The sequence below is a fragment of the Canis lupus genome, chromosome 10, assembly GCF_011100685.1.
Source record: "Canis lupus familiaris isolate Mischka breed German Shepherd chromosome 10, alternate assembly UU_Cfam_GSD_1.0, whole genome shotgun sequence".
Lineage (NCBI taxonomy): Eukaryota > Metazoa > Chordata > Mammalia > Carnivora > Canidae > Canis > Canis lupus.
Window position 1 is genome coordinate 65,573,574 of NC_049231.1, and position 24,753 is coordinate 65,598,326.

Genomic DNA, 24,753 nt, shown 5'->3' on the forward strand with positions numbered 1-24,753 from the left:
CTATGTAGCAACATGCTAATATTTTCTATCTTGTACCTTATATTTAAAAAGGGGGGTATCATTAGCCCTGTTTGTAGGTGAGGAGACTGAGGGCCAGAGAACCATGTTATTTAGATACAATCGGGAAGGAAGAACTGAGTTATACAAGCCCATTTCTGCCCGAATGCAAAGCTTAGGACTTTTATGACTACTTACTATTACTATGAAACAGTAGCAGTCAATATTTGCTTAGTTCTTACCCTGTACCAATTACTGGATGCAGAATTGCAGCGATTCCCACAAGATACTATTTGACCCCATTTTATGGAGAGAAGAAAGCCTACACTTCGCCCTGCACCCATGCTGGAAATCATTAAGCTGGGAAGCAGCAAAGCCAGGATGGAAGCCTGTGTCTGCCCTCTCCCAGGGTAAGTCAGCCCTGGCCAGCGGTGCTCTACCGGGGGAGCTTTAAAAGCGAGGGACTTCAGAGGGTCCTACCCCTAGAGGTTTCTGGGGTGGGGGGCCGTGGCAGCCAGTGTCCTCACCGGGGGTTCTCAGGAGCCTGCACAAGCATGTTTTGTCGTCGGTCTTAAATGCCAAGGTGAAAAGTTTACACTCAATTCATCTAGAAATGGGGAGTCAATTAAGGTTTTTTCAGTGAGGTTTTTCAGTAAGCAGTGTTTTAGGAAAATTAATCTGGGGGTAATGAATAGGATGGACCAGAGGGGAAAGAAAAGTGTGGCAGAAACCAACTGGCAAGGAGACTATTCTCAGCCACAAAGCTTATTTTAGTCTTAACATAGCTATATATCAGACACACAGAAAATAAGCCCTTGGAAAAAGACCCACCTAAACACGAAATGACTTGCAACTGCAGAAAAATGTATTTTAATATACCAGATCAATATATAATAGCTCAAATAAGAATGAGGTTTGTCCTTTTTAAAATTAACAAAAGAAAAATACACAAGCGTATGTACAAAACACCGAATTTTTAAAGGAAACTCTGAGACACAGTAGGTATGGAAATACGATTGAATTGACCTAGTATATTATGAAGAAAGGAAAAAGTGGGATTTTAAAGGAATTTATAGTTTAAAAAAACTAGTGAGATGAACTTTCTGGAAATATTAAAGAAAAGAGAAGATCATGTGTGGGATTTATTTTACATAATAAAGGATATCAGTTATTTAGATAATAAATTCATGAACTTAAGTTATTTTTAATTTATAGTACAGCTATAAATGTATTTATGAGATCCTAATTTTAAGGAAATAGTATTTGTTGTCAATCTGAGATTAAAAAACTAAAATCAGGGGGATTCCTAGGTGGCTCAGTGGTTGAGCGTCTGCCTTCGGTCCAGGGCGGGATCCTGGAGACCCGGGATCAAGTCCCACATCGGGCTCCCTGCATGAAGCCTGCTTCTTCCTCTGCCTGTGTCTCTGCCTCTCTCTCTTTCTCTGTGTCTCTCGTGAATAAATAAATAAAATCTTAAAAAAAAAAACACTAAAATCAAGGCAGCTCAGTCAGTTAAGCGACCGACTCTTGGTTTCTGCTCAGCTCATGACCTCAGGGTTGTGAGATCAAGCCCCACATCAGACTCTGCACTCAGTAGAGAGTCTGCTTGAGGATTCCCTTCCTCTGCCCCTCACTCACATATTCTCTCTATCTCTCAAACAAATAAGTCCTTTTTAAAAACCCTAACATCAAAATTGCAGTAAAATAAGAAAGTTTTATAGTTTCTAGGTTTATTATCATTAGAGCATTGAGCAGATACAGAAAGTACTCATTTTTAGAAAGGAACTGACACAAGCACCATAAAGATATTATTATACCCTCTGACTAAATAAATCTACTCCCAGGAATCTGTTCGAGGAAAGTAACTGAATAAAAGCAAAATGGCATATGTAGAAGATATACAAGCAGCGTTTTTCTCGTACCTAAAAACAAGGAATAATCTAACGATCCAGAATTAAAGAATGCTTGATAAATTATGATTTATAAATCTAACAAAACTTGTATAATGCTAAATTTCTATAATAAAAATGACATAGAGATACAGGAAAATGATTGTTATATTTTAAGTGCATATTGCAGACAACATCATGGCATGAATTTTACTTATCCTTATATAAATAGTATACTTGGAATAAGGCAAATGTCAAAAATAAAAACAGTAGTTCAATGGCTTTGATTAGGTGTCTTTCCTAAAAATAAAAACTTTAAATATTGTTATATTGTCTTTATACCAATTTTTAAATTTCTTTTTTTTTAAATTTTATTTATTTATTCATGATAGTCACACACAGAGAGAGAGGCAGAGACACAGGCAGAGGGAGAAGCAGGCTCCATGCACCGGGAGCCCGACGTGGGATTCAATCCTGGATCTCCAGGATCACGCCCTGGGCCAAAAGCAGGCGCCAAACCACTGCGCCACCCAGGGATCACCCAATTTTTAAATTTCTTTAAGGTGGAAGAAACTTCCTAAGGCAAGGCCACCTCCCATCCTCATCCCATATCATAACCTCTCTCATGGATGGTTTTTGCCTAATTAGTCTCATTTGTAAGACAGCAGTAACAACAGCCTTTCTTCTCATTCTTAATATTTATATTAACTGGAAATAACATAAATCACGATCCCTTCTCAAGATTCTGAGTCCAGGGCAAATCCAGGCAAATCCAGGAAAGGTGTCCCCACACCCACATGCCTTCCTGAATTTTTGGATAGCAGAGCTCAGCAGCCACACGGGTTGGCTTGCAACAAAACCCTTCCTATTTCTAAATAAAGTATTTCTCTGTGCTCATAAGTGGAAATGCACTCAGATTCTCCCAGAGTTCATTTTATCTGGGCCATTAGATAAAGAATGCCTGACAAAGGGAGAATGAGATTCAGGGAAGTGAGAGCTGCAGATGGTTTTCCAGAGAAGTCTGTCTACTGCCAGGTTTTTAGAAATAATTTGGGGGTGGTTGGGGGGAATCAGCAGTTATAAGCAGGTTGCAATAGGAACACCTTATCATAAACAATTTTTCTACTGTTCTACGCTCAATTTCAGGGAAAAAAGTCTCGGGGAAAAGAGGTAGTTTTCAAAAAAATTTTTTTCCAGCTTTTTTTTCTGCACCCTTGCATTGTGAGAAATAACCCAAATCGTGGTTTGAAATGGGCCAACACAGATCTTGCAGAATAACATGTAGACATCGGGCAACCACAGGTCGAGCAAAAGAATTGAATTTCCTCTCCCCTGATCCAGTCGCCTCCCCTCCCGTTTCCTGTTCTCTCCAGTCACCCCACCACCATCCACTGCCCAGGTACTGTTCCCTCACTCCTTCACGCAGCCTCTATGTCTTCAGAAAAGCCAGTACATCCATGAAAATGCACCTGCTTCCAGTCCTCTATCCTGAGTACCATCAGGAAGATTCGCCTTCTTTAAAAGGCAGCTCTCTCCACATTAGCCTCTGCTTCAAAACACCCACTAACTGGCCAGATACCTCAGCGTAAACTTCAACTCTCTCCCTAGCTGGCCCATCCAGTGTTCCTATGTACACCTCGGGCTTTTCCATCTCTGCATCTCTGCTGACAACATTCCCTCTCTCTGGAATGCCTTTCCTTCTCCATCCCCATGATCCAGAACTCTACCCATCCTTTAAGATTCAAGTCAAAACGCACTTCCTCTAAAAAGCCTTCCATGCTAGCACGTATGAGTGCTTCCTTCCGCTGAATTGTCATCCTAATCTCTGCCTCTATTATGGCATTCATGACATCTCAGAAATTTTATGGTTATTTGTAAATAAACTTATTTCTCCACCATAAAAGCAGTGACAATAGCCTCTTCTACGCCCCTCACGACCATAGACTCAGCAAAGGGCTAAGTTTTGGTGAAGTTAAGAGTGTATGTCCATACTCACATGTGCATGAGTGCATGCCCATGCACATGTGTACGTAAGAAGTCCTCACTTGTTTAGGACTTGGAATGGGCAGGTGTCCAGGCTAACCTCCACAAGTATACTTAACCCACACATAGCTCGAGTGCCTCCAAGCCCTGGCTGCACATCATTTCCCTGAGGTGCTGTTGGGTCTCACCCCTGAAGAGATTCGGATTTGAGGGACGGGGGCAAGACCCAAGCACGGGTCGGCTCTGTGCCTGAATGTGCAGTGGGAGGGCAGAAAAGGTCTTAACAACCTCAACCTGAGTGTGGGGTCCTGGCAACAACATGTATGTGGCTCAATAGGGAGGAGGAAAATGAAGAAGATTTCTCCCCCTTTTCTGGGGAAAGAAGGCACCCAATCCCATTTCTTAGTCTTCCTCTCCCCATTGCACAGAACCTCACGATGCTCTAAATCCCCTGCATTTCCCACCTTCACCTGCCCCTTTCCCTAGAATCTCTCTGACAAAAGTTCCCTCCTATCCTACCACTCCTGAAACGTCAGTTCCTCTAGGGAGCAGAGTTCAATTAGATATTTGCAATAAAACATGGTCAGAAAGAAAATGTATGCTAGAGGGATCATTAATGAACCTTTCAATTTTTTGCATTACATGGTAAGAGCTACTATCTCCCGAGAGCTTACTACATCCTAAGCATGGGCCCATGTCCGGTGTACGTACACAAGTCTTAATTTAATCCTAGAGTGACCTTGAGAGAGAGTTATAATTATCCTCATTCACAGAAGACAAAATAGACTTGGCAGGTGAAGGAGAGCCACCTGCCCAAAGATTCCACAGCTGGGATGTGATTTCAAGTCTGAAGCATCAGACTCCAAACTCATGCTCTTATCTTCCCTGCTACATGTTAAAGAAGACTCTTGCTCCCCCTCTCCCCCCCCCCACACACACATTTGTTAACTGTGTTCAGTGGCACTTGACGAGGATGAGTAAGAAGAACTCTGGTAGCAAGGCAAGAAGGCAGGAAACTGCCACAGTGTGACCAGACTGGTTCTGTTCCTGGCCTCCACTCCCCTGGCCACTGTTTCCATAATCTTCCCTCCTTCCTCTACTCTGACCCTCAGATTCTATGAGCACAGATAATGCCTCCCGTGGCAGCAGCATCTGGGTCTGGTTAAAAGGGGAAAACTGGGGCAAGAGCAACAGCCATTTGTGTATAGGGTTGCTTATAATTAGACTGCCCTATTTGAAATGCATCAGTAAAAGTGCAATTAGTAGTTTCATTTCTTAGATTTCTGTTATATCTCACTTTGTGAAAGACTTGGGTTAAGACCTAAATCTTAGAAATAATATCCTGAGAGGAGTTAAGGAGAAAAAATATGTACTGAATGTGGGTCCTGGTTGTGAAACAACAGGCCTATATTATCCAAAAATGTTTTTATTTATCTAGGGACACTAACCCTTAGCAAAGGTAAATATCACTTCAAAAGAAAAAAAAAAAAGATTAGTCCGGACAAACTATAAAAAGAGCCTTAATTTATTTTCTAACATCCTTCACTCTGTTGGCAGAGATTCTCAGCCACTTTCGTGAAGACTTCACATGTCCACTTAAATCAGAGCTTGTTCTACAGGCATATCCTCCAGGGTCCAGCAATCTTTGCCTAATCTGTTGCAACCAAGCTGGGATAATGCTCTTCTCTCAGGGCGCACACTCTTGCACACACAAACCCAGAGTGTGTGAACCTCTGCCAAGGAATGAGAGGAAAGTCCTGTTGGAAGACCAGGCACATCTGCAGCTCAGCTCCACCGCTCTGCAGTCATCCTGACAACTGAGAACCGGGGAATAAACACTCCTCTTGGCTTATGGCGCGGGGATGGAGGTTGAAGGCCATGATTAGTAGCCGAGAATTCACACCTCAACGGACTCGGTTCCTAACAGACAAAACTGAAATGATTTAGGTCTTTGTGGTTTTCTAAATGTCCTCATTCCAAGTCTCAGAACATAAGGAAGCACAGTAGATGGTGCTCATGTACATACAGAACATGACTGATGGTCCTGATCAGAAGTGGGAGAGCCTGAGCTCGGCCTGCAGCAAGAGGGCCAAAGAGGTAAACACAAAAGAGTCCACAGCTTGGTAACTGTCTCGAATTCCTTACAATTCATCTAGCTTCATGGGAAAAGCAAATCCTAGGAGTCACGCAATCTAGACTAGTCTTCGCTTTGGTACAGTTAGTTACTGATCTTTTCTGTCCCTGGGTTTTCTTACCTATGAAATACAAATCTTAGGACCTCGGTGGGCTTAGTTCAGTGTCACAGAGATAAAATTTGGCCACTTATAACACACGACCATAAGTAAGAAAATCCAGTAATGCTGAAATCTCATTGCTATTTCTTCTTTCATTTGTAGTCACCAGAGTTTTAAGATTTAATAACAACAGAAAGAATCAGAAATGGTTTTAGTCTCCATTTAAGTCCTCACTCAAGTCACTTTTCACTCTGTTCCCCTTCCAGAAAATAAGGATATAGGAACAGCTTCTACAGAAAGGTTCCTAAGTCTCAAATAACTAAGTACTACATGAAGTTTTGAATTTAAAAAGTTTCCTGGTCATAATTTTTACTGCCTTCGCCACGTCAGTAATGAGGAGGAGGAAAACGCACCTGAAGTATTTGAATTCCTACCTCAACTTGTGATAGAACCAAAGGAACCACAGCCCAAAAAGCAGAAGAGGTTGGACAAATACATCCCGCATCCAGTATAAAGAGGGGAACGCTGGAGGGTGGCTCCTCCCTTCTCAACACCCCATCTTACTAAACCAGAGACTAGAAATACTAGCAAAAGTCAGAGAACTGCACTTGTAACTAACAAACACAGAGAAAAGTGCATAAATACAGATGGACCGAGTTGCATATTATAGAGCGACATCCCCACCCAGGTCAAGAAATAGAATATCGCCAGCATCCCAGAGGCACCCTCCCCACTAGACACCCCTCCTCGACCCCCACTAAAATGTATGGATCCTGGTGTATCCTGGTGCACAAGAGCTGTGCCTTCTCTAGGGCAGCAGTCGTCAAGCATAGTCCAATGAACACCTGGAGTGGAGAAGGGGTCCCAGGATCCCAGACCCCTTCACTACTGAAAAACTGGAAAACTGAGGGGGCACCTGGGTGGCTCAATCGGTTAAGCGTCTGCCTTGCACTCAGGTCATGATCTTAGAATCCTGGGATCAAGCCCCATGTCAGGCTCCCTGCTCAGCGGGGGGTCTGCTTCTCCTTCTCCCCCCAGCCCCCTCCCCCCAGGCTCGTGCCTGCCCCCCCCACCCCACTTCCAGCCCTCTCAAATAAATAAATAAAATCTTAAAAAAAAAAAAAATTGGAAAACTGGGATGGGTTCAAATGACATGAACAAAGGCAGGAGTACCAAACTGCACAAGCAATCACTGTGTTCCTCACCTCCGCACACTAAGGAAAACATGCCAGCTTCGCATTAAAACGGAGCAGTAAAAATATTAATTTTGTTCCATCTCTACCCTTGAGAACATGTCTTTTTAATATTCTGTGACAAAACGCGAGAGTACACATAAAGCACTTCTGCTGCATACCAAGGTTCGAAGGTTGCCTAGAGAAAGACACTTGGGCAATTGTTTGCCTTTGAGCTGACGGTGGCTGCTTTTTTCACGGGACACCATTTTTACTGAAGGAATGACAGCCAGACGAACTCTGGTTATTGAGACTTGAGTATCTGGCAGACAAGGAAGCCTATCACTTCAGAAAAACAACTGACAGTTTTGGTGCCAGTGATAAAATTCGGGCTTTCAAGTGAAAATCGGAATTTTGGAAAACTTGTATCTGCCACTAGGGTGCTTGACAGCTTCCCAATACTTAAACAGTCTTCTAATGAGATCAGTAGTGGAGTTAAAGAATGTGACATCTTAATGTTGTATAATGAAACGTGTCAACAATGAAAAGATCCGCATAATTCAGTAAACTAGTATTTTCCAAATAATTGGATGTTTGGTGTTACAAAATCATGCATGAGTAAAAACCTATGCAACGTGCAAGATGAACTAAGATATTTTAATTAATAAATAACTACAAACTCATTGACATGGTTTCAGGTTTCATACTGCTACCGAGTTTTAAGAAACTACCATTTGTGGGGCACCTGGGTGGCTCAGTGGTTGAGCGTCTGCCTTCGGCTCAGGTCATGATCCTGGGGTCCTGGGGTCAAGTCTCACATCAGGCTCCCCAGAGGGACCCTGCCTCTCTCTCTGCCTGTGTCTCTGCCCTTCTCTCTGTGTCTGTCATGAATAAATATTTTAAATATAAAAAATATTATAAATTATAATATTTATATATAAATTATAAAAATATTATAAATATAAAAAATATAAAATATTTTGTTAAAAAAAGAAAGAAAACTACCATTTGTAGTTTTAGTTGGACATCAAAGAAGAATATCTATAATTGTTCGAAAAGGTTATTAAAATACTCCTTTTTCAACTACATACTTGTGCAAGGCCACATTTTCTTCATCACTTCAACCAAAACAACATACCACAACAGATGAATGCAAAGGTGCAGATATAAGGACCCAGTTGTCTTCTATTAAGCTAGACATTAAGTAGATTTGCACAACTATAAAACGATGCCACTCTTCTCACTAATGTTTGGTTTGTTTTGGTAAAATTTAGTTATCTTTCATATAAAATGTTACTTATGTCAACACATAATGGGTTTTCAATGAGTAAACAAATATTCTTTAAATTTCTCTGTTTTCTAATAAGGCAGATGATACCATTAGCTATAATCCACATAAACAAAAGTTCTTTGAGGTCCTCCATAATTCGTAAAAGTATTAAGTGAGATCAAAAGGTTTGAAGAACTGCTGCCTGAAGGTATAATCTGGGAGTGAAACTGCTAGGTCACAGGATATCTTATCTTCAGCTTCGCGAGATACCACCAGACCTATTCCTAACACAGTTGTACCAGTTTACACTCCCACGACAGTTCTTTGTATTCTGAATATGAGTCCTTCGTTGTAGCTGTCCTAAATGCTTTTCCCAATCTGTTTGTCCCATCTTTGTAATGAACGGAAGTTAATCAATCGTAGTCCAATTTATCAGTCTTTTCCTTTATGGTCAGTACATTTTGTGTCTTGTTTATGAAATCTCTCCATATTCCTGACTCTGTATTCTCCAATATGCTCTCCTAAACGTTTCACCGCTTTGCATTTCGCAAGTGAGATTCATGGCACTGCATGCTTATCGGTTTAGGACCTCTATGAGCTCTACTAGTCCTCTCTGCATTTCCATGTCTCATTCAGGAGTCATTCCATACCTTGGCTTTTCAACTGGCTCTTGGTAAGTAAATATATCCTCCGTCTCTTTATAATGTTACAGTGATCAGCAAAGCTGCCCTTCACGCTGCCACAATGAGGTTTTCAAGAAAGTCGTGTTGATGCTTTAAGAGAGAATTGAAAGCACTTTGGGAAATTTTCTAGGTCTACAGATTTCAGTATTTCTCAGCAAAAGGTAAATCTAAAACAGAGTGAAGTGCATGCTTGCATACAGTGCTGGTTTCGTTCACTTTAATTGACAGAGGTCTGGGTAGTGGCTCCAGGATTCTTCAGTAGGAAAAGCACCATCATATTCACCATGGGAATTGGGTAGGGCTTTCATGTCACATATTTGTCACCCTGAGACTCCAGCATCTTTTTAAAATGTAAGTTATTTCTTCAACAAGACTCAATAAATATTCATGCCCAAGTATCTGTTTTCATATGAACTGTCTGCTACTTTTAACGTCTAGCATAGTATTTTTTCAAACTAGAGATCATTATCCACTAATGAGTCATGAAATCAATTAGGTGAATTAAAATCAGTATTTGTTTAATGAACTACAATAGAATGTAATAGGAAATATCAAAATGCCTTAAATCATAGTGAAGGTGAATACTGCTTCATGAAAAATAAATATTTAACGTGTGTCTAATGTGCGTCTCGATGTAAAATGTATTTTTTACCATGAGTTTCTGTCAAAATCCTCGAAAGGCATTAGCCTGGCATGTTGTAGTGAGCACACATGCTACAGAATTTTCTTCGCAACGATCATCTCTTATCCAGGGAAATGCCCATCCACCCACCCACTTCTAGTTGTGTGGGTAAACACATGCGTCACCATGTTCCTACATGACCCCCACCCCTGATCCTTGCTGAGTGTTCCAGGAATGGACACATGACCTATATTGATCTGATGAGTTCCCCGACTATGATTTTTTTTTAAGTTGGCCTCCAGAGAACTTTTTGGTGACAGAAGCTAAAAAATAAACTGCTGGTGGCCATGCTTCCAACTCTGTGGGGAAATGGTCTGCCAGGAGGAGGAATGAAACAAATGTGCAGAAAGAGGTGAAAGGAGAACTCTGACCACGTTCAGGCCAACTGCAATCCTACACTTCACATGCGTACCACAGTTGGGTGACCCAAGCCTTTCTTAGATTCTGTAAGTCAAGTCTCTGTTTTCAAAGTTACTTTGATAGGTTTCTGACACTTTCAATCAAGCAGGCAGACGTGCAGTGCCTGTTTTTCTCCTCAAGTCTTGGGGCCTGAAGTGATGAATTGAAAATTTAATCCCAATGAATGACGACTTGGGTTCTTGCCCTAAAAATCTATGGAACTCCCCTTCCCCCCCGCTCCACCATTTATCATCTAAGAGGGAAAACTAGCACAACTCAGAAGGAGGCTACAAATATGAAAAAGGCTGTTATTGAAATTCAACTTTGGTCTTCACTACCAAAATGAAATAAAGAACACTTTGGGAGAGACACAGTAAATGGAGGTAGGACCCTCAAAGCCTCTTAAGCAAAGTTCACATCTGCACCATTTATAATATTTTGCCTCTGTCTTGGGCCTGATTTGAAGCCGGTAGCATTACAGTAGAAAGGTACTGCACAGGCCTCAGTCAATGGGATATCTGTTTATTTTTTAAAAGCAAATCCAAAAATCATTCCATCAAGTTCTGAGGCCCTGGAGACTTGAGGGAGGGCAGCACTGCCTGATTACAACCAAGTACTGCTGAGTGAGATTCAAGGACTTGGAGGCAGAAACGTGAGAGAATGGAGAGAGACTGGCTGAAGAGCAAAACCTGGAGCTCACAGAGGTGAGTACGAGCCAAGTCAAGAGACGGGGAAATTGAACACAGCTTTTAAATTAAAGAGAAACGCCTCTTCCTCTAAGAATGTAACATAGCTTCCTCCTGTCTGTGCTTTACTGGAGGCTAGTTTGCCCTTGAAATTTATAATCCAGCTGCCTTTGTGTGTGTACCTGAACATTTCATGCACAATACTGCACAAACTGACCCACTTACACAATGCAGTTTGTTCAGCTTTGGAAACAGCTACTGAGAAAGACAAGTTTAATTCTGGTGCTAGGAAGGTCTATAAAGGCATTCCATGAGTGTTTTTGTTGGCAAAGTAATCTCTTATATAATGGGACTTGTAATTATTCTGATCATTTTCTGCATTCCCTATCAATTCAGCTTGACTTGGAGACTGCCCAAATCATGAGAGGCTTCAAAAAGGTTCTCCAGGTTTTCAGCTGAAGAGCACTCATGGAGGGCTAGCAAGTGTGTGACATGCTTGCCGTCAGCTCCTTGAAAATGTATGCCGAGGAATTAAAAGTAATCAGCAGAGCTTTTATAACAAGGTACAATAATATATGATGTTCTCAGTCAAAACTTGTAGGGACAACACCCAAAGAAAAATCTGCTGCTAACAATTTCATTTGCTTTTTTTTTTTTTTTTTTTGGTCCAGATTTTTTAAATTACTCACTTGAGAGAGGGAGAGTGTACACGAGCGAGAACAAGAGCAGTGGGGGAGCGGGAGAGAAAGAAGCAGACTCTGCTGAGCAGGGAAGCAGGGAGCCCAACGTGGGGCTCGATCCCAGGACCCCGGGATCGTGACGTGAGCTGAAGGCAGACATTTAACTGACTGAGCCACCCAGGTGCTTCTCGTTTGCTTTCAATTTACTTTTATTTTTTTTAAGATGTTATTTATTTATTCATGGGAGACACAGAGACACAAGCAGAGGGAGAAGCAGGGTCCCTTTGGGGAGCCCGATGCAGGACTCGATCCCAGGACCCCAGGATCACGTCCTAAGCCGAAGGCAGATGCTCAACCACTGAGCCACCCAGGCGTCCTTTCAATTTACTTTTAATCTTTATACCTCAGTTTCTCAGGGAGGAACAGCATTTTTCTGAAACTTTCCAAAGTGGTCACAATTGTCATTTCTTCATACAGATAGAAGGTTATATAACAAAGAGCTTCTTCATAAATGTTTCCAGAAGGCCGAGGCCAAATCTGAGTTATCCATGAATTGATCTATGACAGTCCTGGTCTTTCAAATGTCTGAACACCGAGCACTGGGTGCGCCTTAGCTTGAATGAAGTCTCCCCCGTTGGTTCCCACACTCCTGTGGCTCTGGGTCCAGCACCGGGCTCTGCACAGGGCAGGCACTCAGGAATGTCTGCTGGAAGCTCCTGTCAAATTAGCTCCTGGGATGGCAATTGTAGCCTCTGTGTAGGGATGTAGACTTTTATTTATTTATTCATTTTTGGGAGAGAGAGGGGCAAAGGGGAGGGGGGCAGAAGGAGAGGGAGAGAGTGAATCTTAAGCAGGCTCCATGCCCAGCGCAGAGCCCAACATAGGGCTTGATCTCACAATCTTGAGATCCTGACCTGAGCCAAAATCAAGAATTGGTGCTTAACCGACTAAGCCACCTAGGCACTCCTGGGAGATATACTTTTTAAAAGAAAGAGCACACTCATCTGGGTCTGGGGAATGAGCCCTAAGTCTTATTTCTTTGCAATTAAATGAAGTTTCACTCTCCTAATGGAAGAGCTTTACTGTAGATTAAAAAAAAAAAAGTATATTAAAACTGAACGGTCCCTAAGGTTCATTCTGCACTACCATTCTGCTTCTAAGTAAGAAATAACAAGACTGCTCTTTTTTTTTTTTTATTGGAGTATTAACTTCAAAGTCAATCAAGAAGCTGCCCTTTGATAATATATGTGCTCTTACCCTGAACATGACCTGGTCAGCAGTCTGGATTTGCTGGCTGGGGTTTTCTGGGGAGATACAAGCGTGAGAGGTGGGGAAGACTGCGAAGCTGGATGTCATCAAAAGTGCTTTGCTCCTGGGATGCCTGGGTGGCTCAGCAGTTGGGTGTCTGCCTTCAGCCCAGGGCGTGATCCTGGAGTCCCAGGATAGAGTCCCACATCGGGCTCCCTGCATGCACCCTGCTTCTCCCTCTGCCTATGTCTCTGTGTCTCTCTGTCTCTCATGAATAAATAAAATCTTTAAAAAAAAAAAAAGATTAACTCTACAAAAGTGCTTGCTCCTGGCTTGGCGGAGGGAACACTGGGGCAGCAGGTCAAAAGGCAGGGATCCCAGTCCGTACTCTCCTGCTTACTCCTAGGTACCCTGGACAAGCCGTAAACGTTCAGAATTCTCCTTATATATAAGAGCGGAGAGCACAACCCCAGGAGGTGGCAGTGGCCGTGGCTGTGGGAGAGGATAATGCCCCTGGAGCGCCTCCAAACCGCGACGCACCATGCACCTCGACCTCGACGTGGTGTCATGATTTGTAAGACGTCTGCCAAATTACCATTTTTCAACAAACTCTGAATGGTTAAAAATAAAAAGCTAATACTTCTATGAAGGGTTAAAAGTAAAATTCCCCCTTTGTTTCCCGCTCACATCAGAACCACCCCCCCCCCCCCCCCCCCCCCCCGCCGCCAGTGGAACAGAAGCCAAGACCCTTACCCAGGAGTCCTGGCCCACGGCCCGCAGGCTGAGCTCCTCACGCCCGCCCCTACCTCTACCGGCGGCGTCTAGCCTATGAGGACCCCACCTGGGTTGCAGGAGAGGCTGAGAGCCTGGGGCACGGCTCCCTAACCTGCAGGGCGGCAGAGCCGGGCCGTCCTGCAGGCCGGGGCTTCCCCAGGCTCCCTGCTGCCCGGCCGCTGGTGGCAGCGGTGACTCCAGGTGTCCCACATCGCTGCCCAGCAGGACTGAGGGGCTCCGACTGGAGGCCGGGACTGACCCCTTATTCCTGGTCACCCACAGGTCGAAGGGAAGGACAGTGAAAGTGTAGTCACCTGCTTTCTCTCTTTTATGTACTTGGTCTCTATTCCTCCGGCCCGCTGGGACTGTAAAAGCCGGCAGTATCATCTTTTAAAGGCAAAAACGATTTTTTCCCCACTCGATGAAATAATAAATAAAATGCAAAATAAACAGCTCTTTTGGTTCATGTTAAGTCATGCAATAAAATACATTTCTTTTCACCCCAAATGCACTTTTTTGGGTATATATTTCAGTGAGCTCCTGTACAGATGCTAGCTTATCGAGGTTGCCAACATAGTTGACTTCTGATTATCATAGCTTCATTTAAAATTCATTTTTGAGTGCCTACTGTGTTCCAAAGTGCAGCGCTAGATAGCAGCCTTTAAAAAAATCGTATTTGCCTTTTGGATACATGGAGTTTTAACTGTTTTTCTGTCAAGGCTAAGGTAAAATCAACATCAGTTTGCATTCCCTAAACATACACCTCAAAATCAGGGTGGCTGGCTCAGGTTAGGGCAGTCAGCAGAGAAGTTAAAGTACAAGTAATTTCTTGTGGATAATCTACACATATTTAAAACCCTCCCTGCCTAGTCCTAATGTCACAGTGAAAAACCATCTCAGAGTCACAAACAGAAAACTAAGGGTTATCTACAAACCTAAAGTAGTCCAGGGACGCCTGGGTGGCTGAGGGGTTGAGCATCTGCCTTTGGCTCAGGTCATGACCCCGGGGGGTCCTGGGATCGAGTCCTGCATCGGGCTTCCCGCAGGGAGCCTGCTTCTCCCCCTGCCTGGGTCCCTGCCTCTCTCACTGTCTCTTATGAATAAATACATAAAATCTTAAAAAAAAATAGTCCAAAGCCATATATGCAACTAACTATAAATCATAGAAGGTAAAATTCTTCCTTTTCACTTTTTGCAGCTGCCTGAAAATACACTAGAAGTGGCCACGTGAGAAAGACAACTATTTTACATAACAAATAAATTATATTCTTACCAGTGGCTCAACTCTCCTCTCCTTCCCAATAAAAATCTGACTTCTAACTAATAGAACGGCTCTTTCATGTTGGTTTTGTCTCTTCCAGTTAACAACACAAAAGAACTGTAATCATTCATTCTCTCAATTTTATGTTGCTTTCAGAAACCAAATGAAAAACAGGATCATCTTGTTAATAAATCTTTCCAATTACGCTGGGGAGTGTAGACTTACACTAGATTTTCCAAAAGGCTCTGAGACAAGGGAGTGGGTTGCCTTACTGTCAGAGGGTTCCCAAATGCATCAAGGCTATCTGATTTTAATGCGCAGATGTCTTAACAGGAAAAAAAAAAAAAAAAAACCTCATAAATCATCATCTCCACACATTTCAGAAGGGAGAGGAAGTAACAGAATAGAACAGTTAACAATTACTAAAGAAGTTACTTAAAACAGTGGGAAGAGAGACAAAAACCGTGTTTAGAAGGCCTGAATCTCAGTAATACCACCACTGGCACACTTTTTAATTCTCTGGACTTGAGTTAGCTCATTTCTAAAACGGGGAAAAAGTCCAGTTCTCCCGCTCATCATACAAGTTTCTTGTTAGGATTCTATGTGCAAATTCAAGGATAAAGACTTTAGAGACAGCTTGAAAGGCCTACCCCGGATTCCTGACATTAACAAATTTCCCTGCATGACGTTTACTCAAGTGAGGCTGAAGGTGACCAAAGCCCGTGACAGGCCTTCAACTGCGCTGCCAACGGAGAATCTCTAAAGTGGGTCTGCTATCACCGCTGCATGGGGTGACGTCAGGCTGTTGTTTACAGGAGAAGAAAGGCTGCCAATTTCCAGTGAGCAGAAGACCGCAGTGGCCAGCCTCCTTCAGCTGCTCGTGAGCAAGAATGGACTCTTTATGTGTGGCATGTGTATACATGCGACAGTCCATGGGAGCCGGGGAGGGGGGGCCAGAACACGAAAACTGCTTTGTATGTGTGCACCAGCACACACTTTGGGTCTTAGGTTTTCACTAAGATGCCTGATCAAAATTGATCAAAATGCAACTTTCACTTTTGTCATTCTGAAGAAAAAAAAAAAAATGCCACTCCCTGAAACTTCATTGTTTGATTTTTTTTTTAAAGTATTTTTAAAGCAGAACAGTCAATTCTTCTGGTTTTAACAGACTGCTCAAGTTCCACAAACATTCACTAACACAAAGAATTACGGAAGATCTATTTCAAAGCACAAAATAGATTCATCAGAGTGCAGTAACCAAGTTTTATAAGGAACGACTTCATTTTCAGAGTGGCTGGAGCTGCTTCCTCCTAGAAGTTCAGGAAGTACTCACTCAAGTATTAACACACAGCAACTGAATCCACTTTGGGGAGATATTTTGTTAAGTTTATTACTGTAAAGAGGGGGGAAAAAAAGGTCTGGCTTATTAACATATGCCCATTCATGAAATTTCCTGGCAGAAAGCAACCTTATATTAAATCAAATTTAGAAGGGCAAAAGAAAATAGGGACTGTATTCATTATATTCTTTCTTCAATGATCCATCACCTTCTGGGATAGCAGTCAAATCAGGAATAATATGGCAACAGATCATGTTTATAACTGGCACAGGAACTTTTTACTTCAGACAATAAATCTAGTGTATATCTTAACATTTGAACACTGAAGAAGAGACGTGGGAAATAGTTTTGGTACCTGAAAATGTATTTTCTTTGGTCCTGCTATAAGTATAGCTGAAAAGAGGAGAAACTACAGCTCGGTAACAAATGAGAATGAATTCTGAGTTCTGCTTTTGGCTTTGCAGCTGATTATCATATAATGCTAGATCAAACACTTAGCCAAGGCAAGCCTTAGTCCCTGTATCTGAGAAATGGGGATGATAACAACAAATATTAGTCTCCAATTTTTAGGAAAATGTAAGAAAAAAGAAGCTAACTAGTGAAAGTCTTATGTAACATTACAATACACTACAGGAACTAGAAAATAATGGAAACATGGTCTGGGAATCCAGCCTGATATTGGCCAACTCCTTTGAGAGTTGGGGAGGAAAACGTGTTAAACAAGTAGGAAGTGTTATTAGCACTTCTTTCATTTTATAGTTAGACATAACAGTAGCATGAAAAATATGGCACCAGTTCAACTTTTTTACGGCCAGTTCCAGCAAATAACATTGGCGACATATTCTTAAAACACACCAAGAAACCTGAAAGGCCATCTCTGGGCTCCTCCTTAACGTGGAATGACCAAAAAATATAAAATAAAATGAAATAAATAAAATAAAATAAAATAAAATAAAATAAAAGGATGCCAGAAAACCCTGTAGAAAAATATGGAAGTAGGTATAGATTATATCTGAAAACGGCTGTCATCAGCATCATTCCTTCACATGGTGAAGAATACCTGAACACACAAGTCCACGATGATACAGAACAATGGTAAAATGGTGGCACACAGGAACATTAATAGTCTGACAGTCACAGATGTTTTACAATCACAAGTATTTTATTGACTGAACAGAGCAGTGATTACAGCAGAGCTTCCCACATCCTGAACCAGTACAGAGTTCATGAACTTTTTTTTTTTAAAGAAATAAAACTGCATATAAAGTAAAGCGGTCAACTGATAAAACAACCAGCAAGAGGAATAGTAAGAGAAACCAAACTGATGGTAATCCTCATACTTAGTATTTTTCCCTATCCACCTTACTTCAAACTCTAAAAGCAACAATTTGGGATTGATTTTTGTTGCCCGGCTGCCAAACTGACAGGATCGCTATAGAGCGCACTGAGAAAAATGAAGGTGTATGAAGAGGAGACAGTTTTAACTGGATGGACCAAGTGCCCGAGTTTCCACTTGACAAATCATGCTGTAACTGCTACATTCCCGTCCACCAAAACATCATCCACCATGCGGCACACTATTTAGAAAAGTCATAACACACGTGCTTGCTATACATCTGCTTCACAAACTGCCTCGGTGAGAGTACAAAGGGTTCCAAGAACTCAATACACTAATGCTCACAGGCGACTACTGAATCATTTCAACTTCAAAGACACACCTAATAAAAGAAAACTCAGTTCCATCTCAGTCACTGACTGAACAGGACAGAACTCCCCTTTGCCAAGAATTTCTCGCTAGTCATAAACACGTCTCTTTTCTTCTCATCACATAATGGTGTACTGAGCATGTACTAATACCTGCATCCAATATTCAAAAGTTAAAGAATAAATATTCCAAAGTGCATCTCAATGCACTTTATATTCCTCAAGGAAGAAGTAGGGATACTGCTAGCTGGAATGTCAACCCCTTGGACAAAAACTAAATGGAAAGCTCTGAAAAGGCTCTCACACCAACCATGCCTACCAGGGTACAAATGGTAATGGAAGATGAAGCAGAATAAGCAAACAAAAGGCTTCCACTTTATTTTAGGAAATGGCAAATCCATTTTTTAAAAAAACACCTTCTTATTCATACAATTATTCAAAAATAAAAGTCACAGTTTCTGCAAAGGAAGTGAAACTGAGGCCACCAGAGCAGTTGCCAGAGGCCATATGAAATGATCACACAGATGAACAAAAAGTGGTGGCAACAAGCACCTCTCCTCCATCACCCCCAATATAGATTCTTTGCCCATCTCCCCATCTAGTCATCACACAAGAGCAAAACATTAAAAAAAAAAAAAAAAAAAAGAAGAGTGGTCAAATGCCTTGGTGATCCTAAATTAGTCCAAATAGAAAATGTGTCGGTTGTCATCATATTGTTCTCAGGGCGCATAAGTACTGCAAAGAACAAAACCAAAACTTCATGACCCACATCAGTGTAGCACACTCACCACTTGGTAGTCACTATGTTAGCGGTAACATGTGAGAGGAGCCGCAGTGTAACTTGACAATGCTGAGAAGACAGGGGCGTCCCTGTACTACCAGGTTTTCATGCTCAGTTGGAAGAAAGACGGGCTGTACCACCAACAGGGTCCATGACTTGGTTTACAATAAATCTAAATGTATTGGCTAATTACAGACAAATTTTCTGACATTCAACTTTTTACTTAAGATTTTATTTATTCATGAGAGACACATAGAGAGAGGCAGAGACATAGGCAGAGTCCCCGCTGGAAGCCTGCTGCAGGACTCGATCCCAGGACCCCGGGATCACAACAGGAGCCAAAGGCAGACGCTCAACCACTGAGCCACCCAGGCATCCCTCAAGTTTTTTAATAACACAGTTCCAATACTCTCAAATGACCCTTTGCTTTTGTCCAGCTACATATTTTTTAAAAATCACTTCTCAAAACTCAAGATGGCCAGTAAGTACCCCCAAATACTTCATGACTCAGTCACACAGCATATAGTTGAAGATTTATAAATTGGATGGCACAATGCTCGAAGTGGCAAAATGTATTCATGGCCCTAAAATCTTCCATGGTACTGGGTCTTCTGCAAATAATAACAAAAATGATTCTCCAAGTATAATTTCTTTCCCACATAATTTTTAAAAGCCACTGTAAATGTATTTTTCTTAGCTGGTCAAGAATTTTTCATTGATCATGCTGTGATTTTCAGTCAAAATAAGAACTCCGTATGAAAAGTGAAAAAAATGACCCGAGATGAAAGCAGTTTGCCCTTAGAATCTATTCCATACAACTTAGACCCAACACAGAAGAAGCTCCAAGACAGAATACAGAAATGAAAGAATCAAGGAAGAAACAGAGACAAAGCTCTGGCAATTACTCTATCATTAAAGTCCTGGGTAAAAAGAGGCGATTAATGCACTGCTCTCCAACCCACTATCACTTAGATTTTTGTTCCATTCTCTCAAGAAGCACAGTAGAAACATTTCTCAGTAGGGAGTTATAAAAGTTGAGTCAATCTCAACCTCTAAGCCTTGATTGGTTTCTACGTGCCTGATTGAGTGTCTGAAGACAGGGATACATGCCGATCCAACTACTAATCCCAGCAATTAGTATGGCCAACTGTATAACTATGAACAAATGTTTCCTACGTATGACTCTTCACATCATGGCAAAACTCAGGCGTATTCTAGTTAGGAAATTAAATTTTAGTTTGAGCTTTTGGATCTTGATCTTTGCTTTCTTTTCATTTCTTTTTTTAACACTGCATAGTGGAAATAAAAATAAAATCTGGTATTAGACGGGAAACAACAGCCATTTCACTTTTCATTTTAGCCTCTGAGCCACTGGTAGCAAACCTTAACTAAACAGTAAAAGCATTTGTTACACAGCAAAGGGAATCTTGTCCACAAAACTTTCCGGCAAGGCGCTAAAATTAAAAATCTGCCCAGACAAAATCAAGTTTCATAAGCTATAATCACATGTCACCATTTTTAAAAGTAACCAATAGCAGTCTGAGGAAATGCAATACAAATTTCAAACTTCTTTTTCTAAAACTCTAGCACTTTTAACTAAAGTTATAGCCACAGCGTCCCTTAGCTGGCTTCTTAAATAAAATTATAACTTATTTCAGAGTTCTGCTTTGATTGTGCTGCTTCATAACTAAATGTTTAGAGAACATTTAGTATAACATTCTTATACATTCAGATGTATAAGAAACATCAACACACACTTAAAAAGTCCCTTTAAGAAATATCTCTTTGGGAGCACCTGGGTGGCATAGTCATTTGAGCTTCAACTCTTGGTTTCTGCTCAGTTCTTGATCTAGGGTCATGGGATTGAGCCCCGCGTTGGGCGCCACACTCAGCACAGGGTCTACTTGGGGTTCTGTCTCCCTCTGCCCCTCCTGCCTGTGCACGCATGGTTTCTCACTCTCTCTGAAATAAATACATTAATCAACCAATCAATCAATCAAAATAAAAAATATCCCTCTGGCTAAAATGATTCATGCCAGCAGAAGGTTTGACTTATAAATGGAACCACTCAAAATCTGACCATTTTCAGTATTCACAGAGCTTACTAGATTAATAGATACCTCAATAACAAAATTAAAGACAAAGTAAAAAAAAAAACGTAACGGAAAAAAGATGAGCCAAGGTTCAGCATCTTCTAAGTCGGGAGAGATACTGGGTTTGTCATTGTTCTTTTATTTTCTCGTCATGGAGGTTAACAGGAATTCAATATTCTACTTGAGAGGTCAAGAAGGAAGGAGCAATAGCTTCCTTTTAAGAGTGATCGGATTATTTAGGAAGAGAAGTCAAAAACAGGGTGATGATCTTCCCATGTGATTGGCTTGTAATAATTCTGCAGAACTTCATAGGTGTTTCAGAAGTGCTTTAAAAATTCCATAGGGAGAAAAATATGACAATCCTTCTCTACATATTTTGAAAAGGGCACGTCTGAACAAAGACCCTCCAGTGTTCACACATATTGGAAAACACGACTTTGGAAGATGACTTTCTCACGGTAGGTGAAAGAAGGTCAAAAGCAAACAATCAAAAAAAAATAACTGCTGGTAAACAAGACACAATTCTTTTTAGAAAGTAGGTTCTGAAGAAGTCAGAGTAGCTAAACTATGATGATAAGCCTAGATTTTCCCAAGGTATCAAAGATCTGGGTTATACTGGACAAATAAGATACTATATTTCAAATATAGCAATTTATTTTGCTGACTTTTTCACAGGTCATGGTGCACTTATTTTATTTTAATAAAAGGGGAAAAAAACTATCTCAACTTTGTTGTTTTTACAGATAGTGACATTAAAGAGATTTCTGCTCACATTTGATCTGGATCTTGATAAATACATACCCACTGTTGACAGTTTCATTTCCCTGGCTCTGCATTAATATAAAGTGAAGCTGAAATATATAAGAAAACATAAGATGGGCCAAAACAGGTTAATGGAGGGTATCTGACCAATCTACAAAGCTCACATAAAATGTTTTGCCTTACATACTGAGGTGAGAGGATGCACAAGAGACCAGGTAAGGAAGAGTCACTTATTATGTGCTCACTAGTATGTAGTGTGACAGTGTCAAAGGAAGACAGAATTTTTTATAAAATGAAAAGGAGAGATATAAAATAGGAATTGGCGTTATTAAGCATCAGTTTTGTGTTTGTCGCTTTACCTATTTTATGTCAGTTGATAGTCACAGAAGTAGTAGACATCATTGTTCCTATTTTACAGCAAAGAAAACAGAGGCTTGGAGGAGTGATGAACACTGTTAGTGGTATACCCAACGTCCATTCCTCCCTTCTTCTCCCTAAGAAAACCCCATTCCCGGTCGCTGGTCCGTAAGTAGGCAGAGATGTTCAATTAGACAGAAAGACTGACAGATCACACCTGTGGGGAGGTTTCTGACTTCCTCTGAATGGCATAAAGTATGGATGTGAACCAGCTTGAGGGAGGAGCCCAAAACTAGTTGGAGCCAGTAAGGAGTCTGGCATGGCGGGGCTATGCTAAGATCCCAAACGACAGAACTGACCAACCCCAGAGCCTGCCCTACCTCTGGATTTCTTGTAAAATAATAAATTTCCTGATCACTCCAGTGAGCTTGAAGGCAGTTTCTGACAGCATCCTAACTAATATAGAATTCTGTATCTACAAGGTCACCTGCAGTAAGTGGCAGAGCAAGTGTTTGAACCAACATCATTCTGGCTCGAAACTGGGATTTTTTCCATTAAACTCCACTGTGGCATGAACTTTGGTAAGTGACTTTTTTTCTCATTACATGATCATGCGATGTGAGAGCTAGGAAGGTTCTTACCTCGTCATACATAAGAAAATGCATTTATCTCAATAAAACGTTTTAAGCAAACACAGAGGAAAAACACATCATTAGCAAGAACTCCCAGAATTTCATGTTCTGAAGAATTTATTTCATATGCACTTAATTTTTAGTAGAATATGAATTCATATGCCTTTAATAAATGGAATTGAGGTCTTAAAGAGCATTCTAAGTTATTATTAATTTTCTTATGTGTCATAATGGTATTGTGGTTATGTAGGAGAATGTCCTTATTCCCAGGAGATGCGTCCTGAAGTATTTAATAGTAGAGTCACGATGTCTGACACCTATTTTCATATGGTACAGCAAGGTATATATGTAGAGAAAAGAGAATGTGAGCATAAAGCAAATGCTGCAAAAGGTTAATAATTACTGAGTCTAGGTAAAGAGAATACAGGTATTTGCTGAATTATTCTTCCCAGCTCTCTACATGTTTGAAAGTTTTACAATAGAAAGTTTGAGTGTGGGGGGAATAAAGCTTGAGTGCGAGGAAATAGTGTGTATGCACACTGAATAACCTGGCGGCATTAAAAAAAATTCTTAAATGAGGGCTTCACCCTGGGATTGTGCCCTGGGCACGGGTAATCCTAATGTGTATGGTTGGTATGCTAGAAAGAGCCTCAACTTTCAAGTCACAACTCTGATAGTCCCAATCCTGTAAAGATAACTCTGAAAAATTTTCTAGACTATTTATTATTCATAAAAAATTGCCAGGGTTTTAAACTTAAGCATTATTCCAACAATAAAGAAATTTCCCTGAAACATACATTGGGTGACATAAGGAATACTCAATTAATAGCAAATCATCATTTTAACAGAACATATATTAAGTCTTCTGTGCTGTGCTCAAGACCATGGGGCATGAAGAGTGGAGCAGATTTAGTTCTTCCTAAACAAATCTATTCATAGAGTCTATAGTTCAGCATGCCAAAATTTAGTTTATAAAATGGAAAAAAAAGGGGGGGGGACAATATTTAAGAGGAAGCATTAAGCCATTTAACCTCTTTTAAGAAAAAGAAGGTCTTACTAAAATCATGTTCTTTACTCCATGCCAAAGATGAGTCATAATCTGTTAAACTACAAGGAAAGGAGGATTTCTTGAAAAATATACAACTCTAATTCTCTAAATTCAAATGTGTACAATTTACTTAAAGATACTCCAGTGAGCCTTACATATGGAAAAAAGCTCTCTAAGGTCCCATATCTAAATTTCAGCTGACGCATAGGCCTCCTCAGTTCTATTTGTCTTTCTTAAAATATATGTGTCTGGGGTATAGGACGGAGGTGAATAAATGACAGATAAAATAAAAGAGAGAAATAAAAAACAAATGACAAACTTTAAAAATATAATTCTTATAATGGGGATTTTATCTTGAAAATATACCTTAAGACCTAAGTGGCTTTTTAAAAGTTTAATTGATATACACAGATTTAAAGTACATAATTTCGTAGGTTTTGACATATGTGTATATCCCTGAAACCACCATAGCAATCAAGATGATGAACATAACTACCCTAGGTGGCCTTTCAAATCAAATAGATGTGAGATGGTTCTTGCCCAGATATAGTTTTCAGGAAAAGAAATACTTGATAGAAATTGTTATTTAAAACAATAACAACACCAATAAAGAAATCTATACACAAGTGTCCAAATACCTTCAACCGATAAAACATTTTATCAACAGATAAAATACACATTAAGGCTTTGGATTTTTTTTTCCTTCTAATTTAAATCTAAGAGACAAGCACGTGATGTGTTATTCTATCGTAGACGAGGTCCAAATAAACAAACAGATGTACTCTAAAAACAAAGAGATGCTTATTAATACCTTCAAATATCTAGGGAAATGAAAACAAAAGCCATAGGCACACAGATTTTTGTTTGAGAATTTAAATACACACATATCAGGAATTTTGGCCAATTCTGAAGCAAAACAATTTAGAAAGATGGTATCTACGGATTATAGCATTACATACAGACTTGCTAAATTTGGCATATCAGGCCCAGAGCATGCCTATCTCCCAGGCAGGGCTGCTCCAGGCAAAACTAAGGAAGAAAGAGTGACGGCCAAAAGCCTCAGCAGTCTACACTTCTTT

The 24,753-nt window shown here is 40.7% G+C and overlaps 1 protein-coding gene and 1 long non-coding RNA gene across 3 annotated transcripts in view; one reads left to right on the forward strand and one right to left on the reverse strand.

Moving 5' to 3' along the window:
• SERTAD2 (SERTA domain containing 2) overlaps positions 1-24,753 on the reverse strand; it is a 114,050-nt gene that overhangs the window by 80,463 nt on the left and 8,834 nt on the right. The gene's annotated exons all lie outside the window — the stretch shown is intronic.
• On the forward strand, positions 309-15,018 carry LOC111097784. Its single transcript, XR_005366157.1, has 4 exons — positions 309-407; positions 10,846-11,013; positions 13,330-13,497; positions 14,896-15,018. It is a non-coding gene; the product is annotated as an uncharacterized LOC111097784 (long non-coding RNA).